The 23,352-nt window shown below is 39.1% G+C and overlaps 1 protein-coding gene and 1 pseudogene across 1 annotated transcript in view; one reads left to right on the forward strand and one right to left on the reverse strand.

The window, feature by feature from the left end:
- Positions 1-23,352, reverse strand: part of YES1 (YES proto-oncogene 1, Src family tyrosine kinase) — a 78,484-nt gene that overhangs the window by 49,305 nt on the left and 5,827 nt on the right. The window lies entirely within an intron of this gene.
- Positions 15,637-15,733, forward strand: LOC114902407 (annotated as a pseudogene).

Raw genomic sequence — 23,352 nt, forward strand, 5'->3', positions numbered from 1 at the left:
CTCTCTTCTCCATTCCCTTCCTATATTTGTCTCAGTCCCTCTCCATCTTTCACCTCTGCTACTCTGTTCGTCTGTCTTATTCTTTTCTCCTGTGGGAGAATGGCTTTTTGGCTCTTGCCTTCACATGGTAGAACAGTTCCAGAGTTATGGCTATCAACAGTTCCAGAGTTATGATCTTCATTTCAGAGCCAGACAGAGGATTCTAAGTATCAATTCCAAATTCCTAAAGGACTCTGGCCCATATTGGGTCAGCTACCTGCTTCTGGGTCTGTCTCTCTAAGTCAAGAGGTGGGATCACCACCGGAAATGGCAGATCCCACTTTAACCATGAGATGGTGGAGAAGGTCCTAGAAAATAAGGGAGTCTGAGCAATCAAAACACTTGGCGTTTACTGTTCCACCAAGTGAAAGCTATTAACATTTGGAGAGAATTATTTTACTCGAGTGAATTAGCTACAATAAGAATATATTAGTAATTAGTCATGTTTTAAGTTATACTTCTTTGATTTTAAATTTTATATGAATGGAAAACTTGATAACAGCATATATAAAAAGGATTACAGGGCTTCCCTGGTGGCGCAGTGGTTGAGAGTCCACCTGCTGATGCAGGGGACACGGGTTCGTGACCCGGTCCGGGAAGATCCCACATGCCGCGGAGTGGCTGGGCCCTTGAGCCATGGCCGCTGAGCCTGTGCGTCCAGAGCCTGTGCTCCGCAATGGGAGAGGCCACAACAGTGAGAGGCCCACGTACCGCAAAAAAAAAAAAAGGATTATATTCTCTTTATTTCTAACTTCCTGAACTTCTGATCTCAATAGCTAATGATGCAAAACAGACTACTAAGGTAAATTTACTTACTTAATTTTATTTTTTTATTGCCTCACTGCATGGCTTGTGGGATCTTAGTTCCCGGACCAGGGATTGAACCCAGGCCCTTGGCAGTGAAACTGCTGAGTCCTAACCACTGGAGGGCTAGGGAATTCCCAAACATTTGTTTTTTATAAAGGAAGAGGATTCAAGGATATTCTAAGAAAGTTTTAAAATTATACAGTATACTTAATCTAGAGACCCAAAGACAAAGTTGAGAAAAGACGTCAAAAACACTTCTAAAAATTTTAACTAGCACACTCTAAATGCCTTCCACATACCTTGTTCCAAATTGAACAGAAAAAAAAAACAAAAAACCTTAACTGGAAAAACCATGTGGGAAAAACCATCACATAACCTTTTACAGTTCTCTAGCAATAAATAGGGATACAATGTTATAACAAAATTAAATCTGAAAGCTCAATTTAGTTGATTGGAAACAGTAGGAAAAAACAGTAAGAAGCGAGTTAATTTCTGCTTCCCCGCCCAACACACAGATTTTCCTGAGCTTGTATCTCATGCTGGTCAATTTTTCACCTGATAATGATATTTGTAATATACTTAGTTTTTTAGCTTTTTCCTTTAAGGATAATAAAACTGGCATGATAAATTACTAACACTTCTAGTCAAATTTCACATTGGCAAAAAAAAAAAGCCCATTTTTGAGATATATTTTGTCATACATAGAGCCAAAACTTTTCTTGTAATTCTATATATATATATATACTTTTTTTTTTTTTTTTTTTGTGGTAAGCGGGCCTCTCACTGTTGTGGCCTCTCCCGTTGCGGAGCACAGGCTCCGGACGCGCAGGCTCAGTGGCCATGGCTCACGGGCCCAACCGCTCCGTGGCATGTGGGATCTTCCCAGACCGGGGCACGAACCCATGTCCCCTGCATCAGCAGGCGGACTCTCAACCACTGCGCCACCAGGGAAGCCCCTAATTCTATATATTTTGTCATACATATAGCTGAAACTTTTCTTGTAATTCTAAATGTTCATAAGACACTTACTAAATATAACTTCTAATTTCTTCTTGTAATAAAATAAAGTTTTTACTTTTTTCTCTTTTTAATTGCAAATTTCCTACATGCTCACCATATTAAAATTTAAATAATAGATGTATACAAAGTTAAAAGGTGTTGGATGCACTAACTTATTTAATCCAGACAATATCCATTGAAGATATGTCCTATTACCCCTGTTTTACAAATGAGGAAACTAAGGCCTGAGAGGTTAAGTAACTTGGCTCTATATCACAAAAGGGCCAGAAGTTGAGCGTGAACTCAGAAGATCTTGTCTCAGCGTTTTCTATTTCTATTTCTACCACAACAAATTATCCATTGATAACTTCTATTCAAATTACCTATTTCTATAACTGCCTTAACAAATTATCATAAACGTAGTGGCTTTAATCGACACAAATTTATTATCTTACAGTCCAGAAGTCTAGCTGGGCTGCTTTCCCTTCCACAAAATCTAAGAATTGGTTTTCTCGTTCCTTCCAGCTTCTAAGGGCTGCTGCACTCCTTGGCTCAATGACTACCTTCTTCATCTTCAAAGCCAGCAACATTGCCTCTCTCTGGCCTTGCTTCTGCCATTTACACTTCTTTTGACTCTTCTGGCTTCCTCTTCCACTCTTAAATCCCCCTGTTCTTACACTGGGCCCACGGCCCCCCTGAATAATCCAGGCCCCTCTGAATAATCTAGGCTAACCTCCGTAATTTTTTTTTTTTTTTTTTTTTTTGCGGTACGCGGGCCTCTCACTGTTATGGCTTCTCCCGTTGCGGAGCAGAGGCTCCGGACGCACAGGCCCAGCGGCCACGGCTCACGGGCCCAGCCGCTCCGCGGCATGTGGGATCTTCCCAGACCAGGGCACGAACCCGTGTCCCCTGCATCGGCAGGCGGACTCTCAACCACTGCGCTATCAGGGAAGCCCTAACCTCCATATTTTAAAACCAGTTTATTAGCAACCTTAATTCTGCCTGCAACTGTACAGTAATTCCCCTTGGCCGTGTTAACCTAATGCATTCACAGGTTCTGGGAATTAGGACATGGATCTCTCCGTGGAGCCATAATTCTGCCTGCCACTGTGCCCATACTTGTAATCAATATACTCTCAAAATCACACTGATCTGGGGGCTTCCCTGGTGGTGCAGTGGTTAAGAATCCACCTGACGGGCTTCCCTGGTGGCGCAGTTGGTGAGAGTCCGCCTGCCGATGCAGGGGACACGGGTTCGTGCTCCGGTCCGGGAAGATCCCACATGCCACGGAGCGGCTAGGCCCGTGAGCCATGGCCACTGATCCTGCGCGTCCAGAGCCTGTGCTCCACAACGGGAAAGGCCACAACAGTGAGAGGCCCGCGTACAAAGAAGAGTAAAAACTGTATAATCACTATTAGTACTTGACTAATAAATACTTCAATATTATAAAAAAAAAAAAAAAAAAGAATCCACCTGACAATGGAGGGGACAAGGGTTCGAGCCCTGGTCTGGGAAGATCTCATGCGCCGCGGAGCAACTAAGTCCGTGCGCTGCAACTACTGAGCCTGCGCTCTAGAGACCGCGTGCCACAACTACTGAAGCCTGCACAGCTAGAGCCCGTGCTCAGCAACAAGAGAAGCCACTGCAATGAGAAGCCTGCGCACTGCAACGAAGAGTAGCCCCCACTCGCCATAACCAGAGAAAGCCCACGCACAGCAACGAAGACCCAACACAGCCAAAAAAAAAATCACACTGGTCTGTTAGGGTTCAGAGTTTATTATGATTTAAAGCTAATTCTGTACTAAGCAACATAACTTTGCTAAATTAGGAGAATGGTTTAATTTAACCAAGTAGAACAAAGTAGTTGAATCAATCAAATGAACAACTCATTCATTTAACTAGGTTTTAAAGGGAAATAAGCCAGTAAGAGTACCACCTTCCTCTTCCCTTACAAAGGGAAGTAAGTACTAGCCTTGGAGGAAGAAATAAGAACGGGCAGAGCTGGCCTGACTCTAAGTGGCTGGAGGAGAGAGAAGCACTGTAAAAGGTCCGAGTCCTGGTAACAGGGCTGTGGTTGGCATTACGAGCAGCCTGTCTGGATGACACTCTGGACCCAACTGTTCTTTCAGTGTCCCCTGAATGGGAATTCGTTAGGAAGCTGGTCTCAGCATAGCAATTACCAAAATCACAAGGACTCAAAGATGGGAGACTAAGTGGGTGGGTGACTTCCTTGACAGCACAACACCAACAGCATAACACCAAACACGGAGGCGTTTTCCTTTTTTCCCCTCTATGGAGTGAGAGGGAGGGGTGCTTAATATAGGAGTACTGAATTTGGGTGACACATGCAGGAGAGCTAAGGAAATCTGAAATAGGACCTTTGTCTCTTGTGGTTAGCCCAGAAGATATTCTGCAACATACACTACTATAAAAATGTCATCATTAATAAATCCTCATTATCATGGATTCCATATTTGCAAAATAGCCTGCTTGTTAAGATTTATTTGTAACTCCCAAACCAATGATAATTTATGGTGTTTTAGCAGACACTTGCAGACACGAGCAGAGCTATGAAAAATGAGCTGCGAGATCCACACGTACCCAGCTCAGGGCAAGCAAGGCTCTCATACTGTAAACTAGTGTCCTTTCCACGGTCTATCTAGTGCCACTCTCTTTTCTTTTTGTGTTTTTGTTGGTGATGTTACTGTTTAAAATAGTATCCCAGGTGTTGCTGCTGAAGCGCTGTCCTCTCTCTAAACACAAGAAGGCTGTGGTGCACCTTATAGAGAAAATGTGTGCTGGATAAGCTTCATTCAGACACGAGTTATAGTGCTATTTGTTAGTTCAGTGTTATTGAATCAACAATACACATTAAATAAGGTGTGTTTTTAGTAGTTTTCTCCCTACTTGTTGAGCCTTCTAGGGCAGACTTAAGATGTATTACTGGAAGGAATCTTAGTTCTTTCAGGAGAGCTCAAAGAGAAGGCTAGATAACTGTAAACTTGGTGAAATCTAATTGTATTTCTCTGTTTTGCTAGATAAACTATTTGCCTCCTCCAAAAGAAAATATAAATAAGGTGTGTTTTTAAATAGAAGCACACATAAAACAGATTATACATTTATCAGTTGACACAACGTTGTAATAAGAGGCTCACAGGGGCCTCACCTTGTATTTCCTCTAGGAGCAATGGTTCAGTATTCACTAAATCAGTGTTCAAGGTGACTTTCTAGAACATAACTACTGCAAATAATGTAAACTGACTGTATATAAATACTTTGATAGAAAAGACTTCCATAAGCGAGTCAAAAGTTGTGCTTTTTGAAAACTGATTACATTACTGCTAAATTTCCCTCTAATAAATTTTTTAAAGGAAAAATCTAAAATGCTGTACTTTTAAAATGTATAGCTTTTTGTTCTGCTTTAAAATTATATCTTTAAATGTACTAAAGCCCTCCAACAATTTCTTTGCCACTTTTGCATTTTTAAGTGAATTAAAATTCATTCAAATGAATTGTTACATTATATTGTTTTGCTCCAAACAGAAAAGTATTGAATTTGCTAGGCATGTATTTAGTCATCAATTACTAAAACAAAAATCAATAATTTAGCAAATCAAGAACAAGTAGTTAAGACATTCTCTTTTTTGTGTATCTAATATTGTGCACACCCACTACATTTCAAAATGTTTTTCTGAATAAATGAATGAGCAAAAGTAATATACACAAGGTAATATACCAAAAAGTAGTCTGATTAAGCATGTAGGGTAAAATAACTAATGAATTTAATCATAACCTAGTAATAAATATATTTCTCTTAATTAGATGACAATGATTTCAAAAGGAGCTAACACTTACTGAACAGTTAGTGTGTTATAGCCACTGTGCTTACCACTTAAAATGAATTATCTCATTTAATTCTCAAAACACTCTGAAAAACAATTACTGTTACTTTCCTCATTTACAGATGCAGAACCTGATACACAGAGGATTAAGTAACTTGTCCAAGGTCACACGGCAAGTGAGACAGTAAGACTCCAGACCTCCAGTGGTCTACCACTGTCAAACTGAACATCTTTAAAGCTTCAAGTTGTATAAATGGGTCTCTTATTTTCAATTTTTCCATACCACCTGCGTGATAAGGGTCTGAGGTACTTATTACAAATGAAGATTCCTGGCTCTCAGTCCAGGTTTGCTGAATTTGAATTTCTGGAAGTAGAACTCAGGAGGCTACACATTAACAGACATCCCAGGTGATGAGCAGGCACTCTTTAAGTAATGATGAGAGCCACCATTTTTAAGTATATGATTGACCCCTTATTCCTATGTTCCAAGCATACCTATTTACTATAACCAGAAAGCACCTTGCTTTGTCCATCTTCTCTGTGTCTTTGTTCCTATTACCAGCTTCCTATGGAATGTCCATTTTATTTATCCTTCAAAACCTTCTCAAATCTTACCTTCACCTGGCGTCTCCTGAATGGGCCTTTCTCTTGATCTGCCATTGAACTTTAAGACTCCAATACAATATTTCTCTCAGGTTATCTAAAGAAGTGGAATACTTAATTGATAAACAGAAAGGAGAGTTTCCTTTTTACCTCCTAAAAAGCCTTATTAATATGGTGCCTTGCCTGGAGTAGATGTAAATTTTTTTTAAGTTTGTTGAATTGAATTACAGATTCTTTTCCCCATCAATGTTTAGGACTTGACCCAAAAGATAAAAATTAGTCAACAAATTAATGTTTTAATCTGGCTTCTTTAACCAAAGGGAATGGAGATAAAAAGACTGTAGTACAAAAAAAAAAAAATCACCCTAAGTAAAAATAAATTTAGGGCTTCCCTGGTGGCGCAGTGGTTAAGAATCCACCTGCCAATGCAGGGGACACGGGTTCGAGCCCTGGTCTGGGAAGATCCCACATGTCGCGAAGCAACTAAGTCCATGCGCTACAACTACTAAGCCTGCACTCTAGAGCCCACGAGCCACAACTACTGAAGCCCGCACGCCTAGAGCCTGTGCTCCGCAACAAGAGAAGCCACCGCAATGAGAAGCCCAGGCACTACAACGAGGAGTAGCCCCCGCTCACCACAACTACTAAGTTCACCGCTCACCACAACTACTAAGCCTGCACTCTAGAGCCCACGAGTCACAACTACTGAAGCCTGCACGCCTAGAGCCTGTGCTCAGCAACAAAGACCCACCGCAGCCAAGAATAAATAAAAATAAACTTAATCCATAATAATTAACAAGATTAATTTACTAGTTATCTACATCTCCTTTAATCTGTGAAGACTGATAATGCTTATGACCTCAACAACTGCTCTAGCCTCAAAATGTCAGTATAAGGTAGGTGACAAGAAAACAGCAGCTATATGAGAAAGGTAAAATGCATGTTGACCATTTCCAGACATTTCTGACATCATCTTATCAATTCAAGGTGGCAACAACAATTGATAATATCGGTTTTCTGCATTATTATTTAGCAACTGCTATTACTCCACTTAGAAACAGGTAGGAATGTTATAGACACTAGTAAATGAAAACTTATAGGAAAATAAGATTTGGTACTTATCAAATTTTTATATAGTCAAGCTCCAAGGACCATATCTATATCATAAAATCAAACAGATCTACATGACATATTTTCTGAAGGACTTCATTCCATTTACATTTGAATTTCCAAAGAATATCAATTTGCCTGCTTTGGCTCTTGGGAGTAAAAAATTAATGTGGAAGTAGTGTGAATGGTTTTATCATAGTCCAATGGAGCTGTCACATTAAAAGGAGACATGAAGTTTTTGGCCTCTCACCTTCCGAGATGGCCCACACACTGTCTATGGAGCGTGTATCTCCCTGATTAAACCTTCTTTCATTTAAAAAAAAAAAAAAAGGGAGACATGAAATTTTTAATCAAAGAAGAGTTGATGTTTTCTTTCTTTCTACTTTCATATTACATGAGAAGCCTTTTACCCTAGGCTATAAACGATCACAGTCTTTAGTTCCTTAGCATGACCTAAGAATCAAAGGCAGAACCTTGGTACAATATTTCTGAACTGTTCCTTACTTCTGTGCTATACTATTTCAATCCTGAAGTCATTTTTTAAAACATGTATGTAATAACTATGTGAATATATGTCAACATTTAAAACATCTTATTAAAGAGTTAAAAGACTGCATTTGATTTTTATGGTTTATCATATAAAGGAGTACAAGTTTCCAACAAGAGCCACAAAAACTGTATTAGAATTGGTTAAGATTTTTTGCAATACTGATACTATTTTGTGCTCTTACCATAATATTACAGTAGTATTAGCAGTATTTGCTTGCTTAGAGCAAGTATATAAAAAAGGTGGGTTGTATTATTATGGCCCACATTTTATAGTATTATTTATTTGAGGAATGGGTATTTAAAATTCCATGAGACAAGTTACCTATACATGCATAAACTATTTCTGACTGGAAACAATTTTCTCCTATTTATCATTTTTGAGTATTGACAACAGAATACTATATGCTATAAAACCTAAAGAAATGGCACACGAGTGTTTTTTCAAGTTTTCCTAAATAACATGAATACATAAGATTTTTCATGATCCAATACTCTTGTGTCAAGGAGGAAATGCAAACTGAAATTATAAAATAAAAAGAATAACAACTTCCTACCACATCAATGAGCTATAGCAAAGGTTGTATTCAGAGCAAAATTCATAGTCTTACACACCTTTTACTAAAAAGAAATTAATACAAATAAAATTTAGGGAAAAAAAACAAAGAAACTCAAAAAGAGGATTTTAACTTGTAAATCATACTGAGATTTCTTTTCCTGTTGTTTCTAATTAATTTTAATTTTCTTTTATTTCATTATTATAATGGAAAAACTTCCAATGTGATTTACAAATAAAAATCAATGAAATAGATAAATCACTAGATTTAATCTTAATCAAGAAATGAAAAGGGCAAGTACACAGTTTTAGATGTGAAAAGAATGCTAGAGCAACAGAAGATTTGCAAAAACTATAAACGGGAACTTTAAAAAAGTTTTAACAATCAGATGAAAAGGATGACTATCTAAGCAAATGGAAGTTAATAAAATTAACTCAGTTAAAAGATAGGAGACCTAAATAAATCAATAAGCATGAAAAGGGTTTAAACCTTGTCAAAAATTCCATCAAAAATTGTTAAATATTTTATGGGTAAATTATCTGACACCTGTCAAGAATAAACTAGTTCTATGCTCTTTAATCTCTTCCAAAACATACAGAAAAAAGTTTCCTTATTTTTTTACTGACAGCCGAATCCTGACAGTTGGTTTGGGGTCTCTACAGAGCCAAGAAGTGGGGAAACAAGGGAAAGATCTAGTGAAGAGTTCCTAAGTCAGGGGAATCTTCACACTCTCTTGGACTGCTAGCAAATATCAGTCCCTAGCAAATTAAGAGTTTTTCTGAGGAAACAACAGCACTGAAAAGCCCTTAAAATACCACAGACACCAAGGACCAGCAGCAGCATGCTCTTCTAGCCCACCACCAGATATTTGATCACTGACTTAGTATTGTTTTTTAGGGTTTTTTTTTTGCAGGCTTAGAGAATTTTTATTGAGAGTCTCGGACAGCCTGGAAAATGCAGTGCAAATAATATATATTTTCTAATTTTTAATCTCAAAATATATCTAATTTGTCTTTTGATTTTTCTAACCTTTTGATATAGAGTTTTCCTAAGAGAGAAGTCCACGCCACCTGTCTTTTAGGGATGCAATTTTCTTGGTTGTAATATTTTTTTCAACAGACATTCTGGATAATCAAGAAACCTCCTTCCCAATCACTACCTACGTTACTCAAAAACTCTCCATATTCATTTATTCATTCAAAAATTACTTACTGAGAACCTAAGAAGTGGAGATATAGTAGTGAACAAAACAAAGTCCCAGCCCTCATGCAGTTTGCACTCACATTGGGAATAGTTAACAGACATTAGGCACTTACTATGTGCCAAGCACTGTTCTAAGTACTCTTGCACACATTAACCTACTCAATCTTTAAAACAACCCTGTGAGTTAAAGGCTTTTTCTTTTTACTTTTCCTTTAAAGGTGAGAAAACTGAGGCATAGAGATTATGTAACTTGATCCAAATCAAAGATAACTCCCAGGCAGCCTGGATCTAGAGCAATGCTATCCAACAAAAATATGATGTGAGTCACATATATAACTTTAAATATTCTAGTAGCCGCATTAAAAAAGGTGAAAAATAGGGGAATTCCCTGGAGGTCCAGCGGTTGGGACTCCGCGCTTTCACTGCAGAGGACTGGGGTTCGATCCCTGGTGGGGGAACAAGGATCCCACAAGCTGCATAGCAGGAAAAAAAAAAAAAAAGGCGAAAAATAAACAGGTGAGATTAACTTTAATAATATCTTACTTAACCTAATATATCCAAAAGATTATAATTTCAACATGTATCAACCAAAAAAGTTGAATTATTTTACATTCTTTTTATCATATTAAGTCTTCAAAATCTGGATGTATTTCACACTTACAGCACATTTTAACTGCTGAACTGTCCCATGTGGCCAGGAGCTACTTGACACATTGTGATTAACAATAAGGAATATGTATTTGGTTTTCCTCCCTATCCCTAGCCCAGAGCTCCTAAAACCCTTGGAATTTCCTGACGGATAAGAGCAATAAAGGTGAAGGAACACCTTTTGTTATTCACAAGTCCCTGAGTTTGTGTTAGTGGTAACTAGTAGAAAGCCCCTAGGGTGAACCCACCAGTGGATTGAGTGGCTGGAACTTTCAGCCCCACCACACACTCCCACCTCAGGGGAGGGAAGAGGAGCTGGAGCTTGAACTAAACACCAACAGTCAATGGTTTAATCAGTGAAGCCTCTGTAAAGAGGCCTCCATAAAAATCCTAACTGAAGGGGTTCAGAGACCTTCCAGGTGCTGAAGAGACCTGGAGGTTCTGGGAGGGTGGCTTACCTGGAAGCCCCACACCCCTTCCCACATACGTTACCCTGTGCATCTCTTCCATCGCCTGTTTCCGAGTTGTATCCTTTTATAATAAACCAGTAACCAAGTAAATAAACTTTTCCTGAGTTGTTAGCCATTACAGCAAATTATCAAACCCAAGGAGGTGTCATGGGAAATCCCAATGTACAGCAGTTGGACAGAAGTTGTGGGTAATGTGTAGACTCACTATTTGCAACCTTGGTATTTTCATAAGTAATGAAATAGAGATAAATGAGATAGGAAGTTTTAGGTGAACTCCTAAGGCATAATTATGTTTTAGGTATGTCTATTTAAAACTAGATTCTCCAAGGACTTCCCTGGTGGCCCCGTGGTTAAGACTCCACGCTTCCAACGCAGCGGGCCCGGGTTCCATCCCTGGTCAGGGAACTAAGATCCCACATGCCACGTGGCGTGGCCAAAAATGAAAAAAATAAATAAAAATTGCAAGTAAAAATAGTTTCTCCAGACTTTTGGTAACTTGAAACTTTAAAGTTTTGCTAAATTAAGTTAAATGATGGGAATTCATTGAATATCCAGGTCATTTCAAATAAGATAAAATACTGAAACATTAACTGCTAAACAAGTCTATCTACTTGTCTTCTTACAAGAGAAAAACTAAAGACGTCTGGGTTTATTAGACACATCCTGCACCACGTTGAGGAAAGAAACTATGTTATGAGAAACTAACATAATATTGTAAATCAACTATACTTCAATTAAAAAAATTATGCTCTGAGGAAATGTATGTTTCTAGAGGTTATAGAATATGTTCATAAAATTTGCCAATGGGGAAATGGTGGTATGACAAACAATCCACAATTACTTACTTCTTAGTTTTCATCAGAAATTAAGGTTTTTAAGAGTTGAGAATTTTAATTAATGTAATTAAAACTAAAAATTAATATGGAAAACATCTTTGTATGCAAGGAAAAAGAAGGTATAAGGAATGGAAATGCATTTTGTTAAGGGAAAGAAAGTAGGGGACAAATTAATATGGATACAGAAGGTTGCAGAAGATTTGCAAGAGAAAATAAAGAATCCATAGAAAGGAATTCTATGGGACTTCCCTGGTGGCAAAGTGGTTAAGAACCCACCTGCCAATGCAGGGGACACGGGTTTGATCCCTGGTCCGGGAAGATCCCACATGCCGTGGAGCAACTAAGCCGTGTGCCACAACTACTGAAGCCCACATGTTCTAGGGCCCATGTGCTGCAACTACTGAGCCTGTGTGCTGCAACTACTGAAGCCCACGCGCCACAAGAGAAGCCACCACAATGAGAAGCCCGCACACCACAACGAAGAGTAGCTCCCACTCGCCGCAACAAGAGAAAGCCTGCATGCAGCAACGAAGACCCAACGCAGACAAAAATTAAAATCAAAAAAAAAAAAAAAAAAAAAAAGGAATTCTATGTGTGGTCAGGATTAAGATCAGGATGAATTTAATTGAGTCAATGAATTTTAAGATTAAAGGTAATATGGTACAAAACTTGAATATGTTTTCTTTCTTAAGAAAACAAATTTTTTTGTGGGGAATACTGAGCTGCTAACTTTCTTTACCTTTTAAGTAATTTGTTCTAACTCTATATATTTGCTTTTGAAATCTTTTATTGTCACTTTGTTAAGTGAATAAGTATTGTTTCATGGTGACCTATGATCTATTTGACCAAGTGTTTTGAAAGTTGGTATGCAACATTTCCATTCCCTAAATTGAGGCAAGAATACACCCTGTTTCAACAAGAAGTAGCCAGAGCAGCTGTCGCCCCATTCCCTGAAAGATTTGGGGAAAGTTAAAACAGGAGTGGGGACAGAAACCAAATCCCCGTAAAACCAAGTTCCATTACAAAGTTTATGGTTAATATGTCTGTCCAAAACTTTATCCCCTTTCTTGTCCCCTCTGACCTCAATGCCATGCTAACTGAACACTAATCAACCAGAGTCAGATGCCTAAAGCTGCTGATGCAGATATCATCAGTAATATACAAACTCAGGTCATTTCTCCAGGGCAAGATGAGCTAACAGACCCCCAAGCCATGGACCACCTGGCTGGGAGAATCATAAACCAGAAACATCCTGACTCCCAAAACTATGACTGAAAAATGTCACAAGACCATGCCTCTTTGTGACACATGGTCACAACACCATGCCTCTTTGTTCTTCCCCTTTAAGAATATCCCTAACTCAAAGACCAAGTTGGAGTGGGCCTGAGGCTTGTCTCCCACTCCCCTGCATGGCACCCTGTAACAAATCCTTACTTTGCTACAAACTCCTGCTGTCAGAGTTTGGCTTTCTGCACTGCAGACACACAAGCCCTCTGCTCAGTTTCAGAGCCTGGGACATCTTACACCAAGAAAATTAAGTACTACTCAAAACATGATGTGGATATATCAAAAGTGTACAGGAACCATCTTGAAGAGGCTCTTGCTGGCTAAATACAGGATGAATTTGAGCATCAAAATGAATGACACTAATAGATTATAACCTGTTGACTAAAAAGAAAATCCAAAAATCACTCTGATATAAATGAGTGAGAAGGGAAGATTTTCTTTCAGAATCCCAACTAATAAACATAGAAGGAATTACACAGAAAAGTATTACTTTGCAGCCATCATTTCAATAATCAATTCAGGCAAGACTCATTCATGGAGTCTAAAACTATTTTCCTACATATCACTTATTAATGAAAAAGAGAAAAATGCTAACTTTACAGTGGAGAAACCTGACAGATATCACCTTACCTAAGCAGAATTAATACTGCTAATAATGGGACTAACAAGGTGTGCCTCCTGATGGGCTATACCAGGAACGACACAATACCCCTGATATATCAGTAGTATTCCTGCCCTAATTCATAATCTAAATCTAATCACAAGAAAGCACAGACAAATCCTCAATAAGGTACCCTGTACAAAACAAGCATTCTGACTTTTCAAAAATATCAACATCATGAAAGATAAAGGCTAAAGAACTATTCAGATTAAAGGAGACTAAAGAGCCATAACTAGATGCAGTGGGTTACATTCTGGATTTTTGTTATAAAGAACACTATTAGGACAACTAGAAACATTTTGATTATGGACTGCGACATTAACTCCTTAGGGCTGCTGTTTAAAAATAAGTAAATATGGGCTTCCCTGGTGGCTCAGTGGTTAAGAATCCGCCTGCCAATGCAGGGGACACGGGTTCGAGCCCTGGTCCGGGAAGATCCCACATGCCGCAGAGCAACTAAGCCCGTGCGCCACAACTACTGAGCCTGCACTCTAGAGCTCACGAGCCACAACTACTAAGCCCACGTGCCACAACTACTGAAGACCGCACGCCTAGAGCCTGTGCTCTGCAACAAGAGAAGCCACTGCAACGAGAAGCCAGCGCACGGCAACGAAGAGTAGCCCCCGCTCGCCGCAACTAGAGAAAGCCCGTACGCAGCAACGAAGACCCAACACAGCCAAAATAAATAAATAAATAAATTTATTAAAAATAAATAAATAAATTTTTTAAAAAATGCTTAAAACAACAGAAATGTATTCTCTCACAGTAATGGAGGCCAGAAGTCCAAAATCAAGGTGCCAGCGGGACCACGCTCCCTCTGAAACTCTGGATAGAATCTTTCTTGCCTCCTGCTAACTTCTGGTTGTGGCTGGCAATCCTTGGGACTCCTTGGCTTGCAGCTGTGTCGCTCCCATCTCTGCCTCTATCGTCACATGGCATTTTCCTCTTCTTATCAGTACACCAGTCATACTGGATTAGGGCCCACCCTAATCCAGTATGACTTCATTTTAACTTGATTACATCTGCAAAGACCCTATTTCCAAATAAGGTCACATTCACAGATACTGGGGATTAGAACTTTTGGGGGAAACACAATTCAACCTACAACAATTGTCTATTAGATAACTGTGTCATAGTGATGTTAAAATTCCTGAATTCGATTGACTGTACTGTCAGTGTATAAGAAAATGTCCCTGATTTAGAAAACGTACACCGAAGTAATTAAGGGTGATGAGAATGATGTCTGCAACTAACTTTCAAGGTGGGGATGTGGGGAGGATACCCACACACATATACAAGAAAGGAATGACAAAATCAAATGTGGCAAAATGTTAGCAACTCTTCTGTAACTTTGAAATTATTTCCAAATAACAAGTTTTTCTAAAACCACACATGAAATAATACCTATGAATAAGCTTAACAACAAATGTTCAGAGTCTATATTAAAAAAATAAAACTGTGGGATATAAAGAACCTTAATAAATGAAACAAACCATTTATTTTTAGATAATAAGATCCATTATTATAAAGGTGTCCATTCTTCCCTAAATAAATCTAAATAATTAACATTATCTAGATCAAAAGCACAATGTTCATATGGAAAAGTAAATGCATAAGAATAGCTGAGATTTTTTTTTTTTTTTTTGGCGTTACGCGGGCCTCTCACTGTTGTGGCCTCTCCCGTTGTGGAGCACAGGCTCCAGACGCGCAGGCTCAGTGGCCATGGCTCACGGGCCTAGCCGCTCCGCGGCATCTCGGATCTTCCCGGACCAGGACACGAACCTGGGTCCCCTGCATCGGCAGGCGGACTCTCAACCACTGCACCACCAGGGAAGCCCGAGAAATTTTTAAAAAAAGAAAAACGAGGAAATTTGTCCCACTAGTAATCACAACCTCATGGTTAAGAGTATAGGCTCTGGAGTCAGAGTTGGTGACAGTCCTAGCTTGTAACCTGAATAAATATAACTTCTCAAAACCTACTTCTTCACCTGTAAAAATAAAGATATTGAAAATACTTAACTCAATTGCTTGCTTTGGCAGCACATAAACTACAATTTGAACGATACAGAGATTAGCATGGCCCCTGTGCAAGGACAGGCACATTTGTGAAGTGTTCCATATTTAAAGAAAGAAAATCCTTTCATTAAATAAGATGGCTACCGGTCAGAACATTTAAGCCAGATTTTCAAAAGAAAAAAGAATACCTAACTCTGGGTTTTGTGAGAAATGAATCAGGTAAAATATGTTAAAGTATTTACCACTGTGACAGGTACACAGGTAATACTCAATACGCATTAGCTGCTGCTCCTGCTGTTGTTATCAGGGTCATGATCATCCTCATCATCAAGCTATGTGGTACTGGCATAGGAATAAGCAAGTAAATATCGGGAAAACAAAGAGTGCCCCAAAACAAGCCTGAGAGTAAAAGAATTTGTAAATGCTAAATGTGGCATTTTGAATCTGTGGTAAAAGGAGAGATTTAGATTTAATAAACAGCATTGGTGAGCTCTATCATCTGAGGAAAGAAAAAAGGAATTGGATCCTTATCTTACAACATACATAAGTTTCAGAGTAAACAGCTAAATTATCTGTAACATAAAACAAAACAAAAACCTATAAACAGAATTTTTAAAATTATTGTCAACTGTGGAAAGTATTCTTAGAACACAAAATTCAGAAGTTACAAAAGGAAAATTACTTGTAATACTTTAAGATAAAAGAAAAACATTAAACAAAATAAAGACAAGCAGAGATATGAAGTGTTTGCAACATAAAGGATTAATATCCATTGTACACGAAGAATCTGTAAAAATCTATAAGAAAAAGACAACCCAAGAGCAATATTGGCAATGGTTATGAGCAAGCACAGAAAAATGCACAGTAGACTTCAACTGAAAAAGCAAATAAAAATAACTTTGAGGTATCTTTGTTCATATATATAATAAAAATAAAACAATGTTCACAGATATTACGGGATAAACACACATGCTTATCCCATACTCCAGTTTAATTTTCCTTAAAAAAAAAAATCCAGAAATACATAAAAAGAGCTTTAAACCTGTTAATATCCCTGACTCTGAATATCAAAAAGATAAAGCAAAGTCTATAGTGCCATTAGAAGACTTAATTACAGAAAGGGGAAAATAAAACAGACCAAAAAATAAATAAATTGGAAAAGGAATCACTGACCCTTGCTGTTAGAAGGAAACTAAGCTTTATCAGGTCCGACCACTCACCAATACAGGAAAGTACCACTGACAGATGATCTAGAGCCAGTATTTACTCAGACTACAAAGAGGTGGTTCAACAATCCAAGAAAGCACTGCTGGACAACTAACTGTTAAGAATTACTTCTCTGTAACATTCCAATTGTTTATAAATGGTAACTGTTTAATAAACTGTTACAGAATCTTGTCCAGATTCAAAGGCAACTTTCAGTGTCTGCATTTATTAAAATTCACCTTTTAAGGCATCATTTAATCATTTTTCTTTCTTTTTGAGATGTCTGTCTCTATGATTTCTTTCTTTTTTTTTTTTTAATTTTGTTTTTATTTTTGGCTGCGTTGGGTCTTCGTTGCTGCACGCAGGCTTTGTCTGGTTGTGGCAAGCAGGGACTACTCTTCGTTGTGGTGCACGTGCTTCTCACTGCTTCTCTTTGTTGCAGAGCACGGGCTCTAGGCGTGCGAGCTTCAGTAGTTGCAGTACATGGGGTCAATAGCTGTGGCTCGCAGGCTCTAGAGCGCAGCTCAGTAGTTGTGGCGCACAGGCTTAGCTGCTCCGTGGCATGTGGGATCTTCCCAGACCAGGGATCAAACCTGTGTTCCCTGCACTGGCAGGCAGATTCTTAACCACTGTGTCACCAGGGAAGTCCACCATGATTTCTTTCTATTATCGGTGGGGTCCTGGGAATATCAGAAATGTCTTTTAGAATCTTCAGATGGAATTCTTCTGGACCTAGAAGCCTGAAATCAGTCAAAGCTAGATACCCTCTTACTATCTACTATCTAGTTTCTTATACTTTTTTTCTAGCTTTTCCATTAAAGAGCATCCTCTTGTTACAGAAGTTAGGAGATTAAAAAGAAGACGTGCTAGTTGTTTCTTGTGATCTATCATTTCGACTTTCTGAAGTTGTGGATCCGTGGCTTCTTTCTTACTGCTGGCTGTGATTATCTCGAAGAATCGTCGACATTGTCATTAGTTTTTCCCTCTTCTAAGCATCAATCATCCTAAAAATCCTATTCATCCTCTGACAACCTAAGAGGTTCTTGACTCTCTCTTCTACTTGACCTTTATTACGAGTTCCTCCTTCTGACTTAAGTTCTATTCATTAAAAAAAAACTAAGCCCCAGTAGGAGTGGCTTAAGGGGGTGGGGGGAAGGGGAAGTGTGAGGTGAGACTGGGGAAAGGGAGGTTTAGCTCCATCATAATTTCCACCTGCCACTATTCCCCACCAAATTCTTTGATACGGCTAATTACTGTCTTTTCTCAATCACTAAAAGTGCTATCTAAATGTATTTAAATAAAAGCCCCATTCTACTCTGACCCCCTTCCCTACCAGGGTGCTTCTCAAACTTTTCATATAAAAAAGCCTGGGAAATTCATTCCTTTAGGTGGTATATTGCCCACTAGGATCTTAAACCATCACCGTTAGTTTGCTCCTGTACTAATATTGTTGCCCGAATTAAGAAAATACCATCTGTGCCCACACCTTTCAAATAAATATTCTAATCATGTTTATACAACTAAATAGTGTATTTCCATATACCTAACTCATTCAACTACTAGGTTACTTCCTGTTCCCTTCTGTGGTAGAGACAGCTACATTTCCACTAAAAATGCCTTCTCCCCTCCTATGGTGTAAAGTTGTCACTGGAAGGTAGCTGCCCTGCCAAGGACTATTTGTCTCAGTTCTACCTACAACCAGATACAAGCATATGACTCAATCAGTGTATGGGGAACCGATGTGTGCTAGAGTTTTTAAGAAGCATGGCTGCTAGAGATATAGTTAGAGACTATGATATAAAGAAAAGAAACCCACTTATTCTTACTTCTCCTTAACATTTACAAGTCACTGCTAAATCAAATCTCAGTTTCTTCATCAGACTCAAATAGAGTGTTTATCTGAATTCATCCTGAGCATTAATGCCATCGTTTAGCACTGGGCCTGCCACTCCAAGGAGTCTTGAGGTTACTTACTGCATGAGTTTTCAGTGAGAAGCTGGCTGCTGACACTCCTTTCTCCTATGCCCATGGCAAGCAAATATTGCCAGCGAACTGCTGTACTTGCCCATATTTTAAAACTATTTAATACGTGCCTACTATGTGCTGTTGTTCTAGGTACTTGGGATAACTTCAGTAAACAAAATAAAGATCCTACCCTCGTGGAGCTTACCTAGTGGAAGCCATTCTAAGCTCATAGAGTTGGCACAACAGGGTATTTTATATATTTATTTTTTGGCTGCACTGCGTGGCATGCGAGATTCTAGTTCCCCCAACCAGGGATGGAACCCGTGCTCCCTGCAGTGGGAGCGTGGACTCTTCACCACTGGACCACTGGGGAGTCCCTGGCACAACAGTTTAAACCTATCTGCTAATCCTTATGTAGACTCAATAAACACAGGCAGTGATGGAACTGTTGGCAGTGATGTGTGGAGTTGTACTGCGGATATTCTATGTGGGATAATAATGCAACAAAATCAAGCTGTATTCCCATAGAAAACAATGCTCCAGCTTATAAGAGAGGACAAAGGGTACATTCTTAGATACAACGGAAGAAATAAGAGGAAGCCAAAGAAGAAAAGGCTTCTAAGGTGGTGAAGGAAATCACTGTCAATGGAACTTGACACAGTGGCAAAAGAGTAGCAAAACAAAATTTCCATTTAGAGCTTTAGATGAGACTCTTCATGCAGAGAGTGAGGAATTCATGGAACAATAAGATTTCAAGGAACAAGCCAGGGCTTCCCTGGTGGTGCAGTGGTTAAGAATCCACCTGCCAATGCGGGGGACAAGGGTTTGAGCCCTGGTCCGGGAAGATCCCACATGCCACGGAGCAACTAGGCCCGTGCGCCATAACTACTGAGCCTGCGCGCCACGACTACTGAAGCCCGCGCGCCTAGAGTCCGTGCTCTGCAACAAGAGAAGCCACCACAATGAGAAGCCTGCGCACCGCAACGGAGTCCCCTGCTGGCCGCAACCAGAGAAAAGCCCGCGTGCAGCAACGAAGACCCAACGCAGCCAAAAAAATAAAATAATAAAAATTTTAAATAAATAAAAGAACAAGCCAATGTGGAAGAATTCTACTGGATTTCCTTAAGAAGGAAGTGCAGCTTTGAATGTTGGTAAGTCTGTACCAAGGTGCAGGAAACCACAATCTTACTGACAGAGCAAATCAGAAAGTGTGCTCTCTTTCTGCAGCATGTGCCTGAAACATGATGGAGGACAATTTAGACAATACAGCTTCCATCTATTTCTACTAACTCATCTAGGAATAAATCATATACTTAGTAGAAAAGAAGGCAATATTGCACAGAAGGAAAACTGATTTGACCATAAACTATATATATGTATATAAATATATATGGGGGGAGGCTGACTATATACATACAGACTATATATATACTTTACAAACCCAAACTTACAAATGAACCACATTTACTCCAGTTGAGTTAGAGTAATAACCCACTTCTGCATGCTCCTTTGCTCCTTTGATGAATTTTTTTCTTTTTGGCCACGCCACACAGCTTGTGGGAGCCTTGTGGGATCTTGGTTCCCTGACCAGGGATTGAACCCAGGCCCTCCACAGTGAAAGCGTAGAGTCCTAACCACTGGACTGCCAGGGAATTCCCTGATGAATTAAATTTAGATAGGAAAAAAACTTGATTGGAAAAACATGCAAACACTTTCTCTGTAATGTGGGCTGTAGCTACAGTTTAGTTAGTGTAATAACCCAATTTTTTAGCTCATATAATAGTTGACCTCAACACCCATTATGAAATATGCACCACAAAGCTAATTCCATTAAAAAGAAAAGTGTAAGTGTTGAAAATTCTCAGCCCGATACAAATGTACAGTTTAAGGAAGAAGGAAAAAGATAAAAAAACGCCCTTTCCATCATTGCTCCTTATCCCTAAGGAAGGTGTCTTATAGGAAACAGTCTTGCTGTCAGTTATTCAGTCACATCAACGAGTCATGTGACCTTAGCAAATTACATATACTTACTGGTCCTCAGTTTCTTTGTGTGTAGTAAAAGCCTATCTTATGCATGATTCCTCTGTGTTTTTGGAATGCCTTTTCAAAGATTTAAGTTAAACGTGAAAATGTATATGAATGTATAGCAAAGCATCTGACATAAAACAGGCTTTCTTGGGACTTCCCTGGTGGTCCAGTGGTAAAGAATCCGCCTTCCAATGCAGGGGACGGGGTTCGATCCCTGGTCGGGGAACTAAGATCCCACAAGCTGCAGGGCAACTAAGTCCCCACACCACAACTACTGAGCTCGCGCGCCTCAATGAGAGAGCACATGTGCCGCAAACCACAGAGCCCACGCGCTCTAAAGCCCACACGCCACAACTAGAGCGAAGCCCACGTGCCAAAACGAAGAGCCCGCGCCACAATGAAAGATCCTGCATGCCGCAACTAAGACCCGATGCAGCCAAAAAATTGTTTAAAAGAAAATAAATAAAATCTAAAAATAAAACAGGTTTTCTTCCGTCTTTACCCAATACCTAACAGAAGGAGTGAATGGGTGGGAAAAAGATAAAAGGACACAAAAAAGAAAATTATAAACTTCATACTACATCCACTTCTCATTTCTCCTCTTCTACTCCCCTCATTTTTGCTTCTCATTCCCAATCTTTTGACCTGTTTCCATTTCTCACACTGGGTCAGGGTAGGAAGCAAGTTTCACAGTGCCTAGCAAGCAGGTGGGAGGAACTAGGGAAGCTTCTGTCCTTAAATTAAGCTCAGAATCCTAGCATCCTAATATGGAGCTCATAACAGTGATTTTTAAATAGTGAAAAGCAGGGAAGGTGAGGACTGGCAAAGCTACAGGTTATCCACTGTATAATCAGAGCATTTAGTAGGCCAAGTATTTCATTTGCTCAAAGAGCTCAGCAAATTTAAAAAAACACACAAAACTTAAAATCAATCAGAACATATTTACCACAGAAACACTGTTATATCTTTATGTTAGGTTTTTACAGGTAAACTCTAATGGGCTGCCCAGAAATCTAACCAAAAAGGCTAACCTTACAAAAAGAACTTTTTCTGGGAAAAATATACTGATTTTCCACCTTATAGTTTTAGTTTCTTTTCTTTTCCTTCCTTCTCTTTCTTTCTACAAAATCTATTATGCAAACCTTAAAAAGCTAACCATTTTCAAATGCCCATGCTTATTTTGTTCTAAATGTTAACTACATGTGTTAGAGAAAAATATCCTAAACAATTAGTCTCCGGTTCTATCAATTAAAAAAGATGTTTTAATTAATGTCAGAGGCTCTTTTCCCGATACAATGCAGCAAAGCTGTCATCCAGTCATGACTACCTGTTAACTGACATCACAACTATGTGTTTCAATGAATCATTCAGTCCTTTTCTAACTTTACTGCAAAATAAATCTGAAATGTTTTTTTAAAAGGCTTGCTTTCAAATGTGTTTTCTTATAGTAAAACCTCTGTACAGGTGTTGTGGAGCCTGTGTATGTGAGTCACACGTATCTGTAATGAACTAACATCTAGAAAAACATCAAGTCTTCCTGCCTAGAGAACTGAATCGGTTTACTTGAGGCTAAATCTATGTAGTACAAAGGGATTTATTAAAGCTTCAGATGTATCACACCCTAACACCATCAAAAATCAGAGAAGTATTCTAATGGATTATCACACTAAAAAGATCAATCCAAAAAATTTATAACAGCCTCATAATTATAGCCAGTTCCACCCAACTGTGAATTCCTAGAAGGTAGCAGTCATGCTGCAATCATTTTTATAACATCAAAACTGACACAGTATTTGTTGTACCACAGGTTTAATAAATGTCCACTTAATGAATGGAATACACTTTATTTGCCTGAGAAAGTCCAGGGTCAAGTCTGTGGGTCAGTTTTTTACCCTAACTTTTACTTACCTGATATCTAATTGTATTTCAAATTCTAGACTCTAAAACATTTCCTTAAAATTTTATCAATATAAAAACTTCAACTGCAGTAGAGCCACATATTTAAATAAGGCTGAAAGAATATTAGAAAACATCTGGCCCAACTGTACCCCCGTTTCAAATGGTGAAACTGAGGCCTATGAAGTTCAATGAATTGACCAAGGCCACATAGCTCTTCACTGTCACAAGTGGAATTAAAATGCAGATGGTCTTCTACCTTTTAGTCTTGTCCTTATTACACCATGTTACCTTCTCTGCTCCTTTTCAAATGCCTGACTGCTGCTAATTAAAAAGTACCTATAATGTGAAAATACTAATTACATCAGAACAAATGTAAGAAATCAATAAACTTGGGACTTTCCTGGTGGCACAGTGGTTGAGAATCCACCTGCCAATGCAGGGGACACGGGTTCGAGCCCTGGTCCGGGAAGATCCCACATACCGTGGAGCAACTAAGCCCGTGCGCAGTAACTACTGAGCCTGCGCTCTAGAGCCCACGAGCCACAACTCCTGTGCCCTCGCGCTGCAACTACTGAAGCCCACGTGCCCGGAGCCCATGCTCCGCAACAAGAGAAGCCGGCGCACCACAAC

Source organism: Monodon monoceros, unplaced genomic scaffold (assembly GCF_005190385.1).
Source record: "Monodon monoceros isolate NGI ecotype Baffin Bay Population unplaced genomic scaffold, NGI_Narwhal_1 Super_Scaffold_1, whole genome shotgun sequence".
NCBI lineage: Eukaryota > Metazoa > Chordata > Mammalia > Artiodactyla > Monodontidae > Monodon > Monodon monoceros.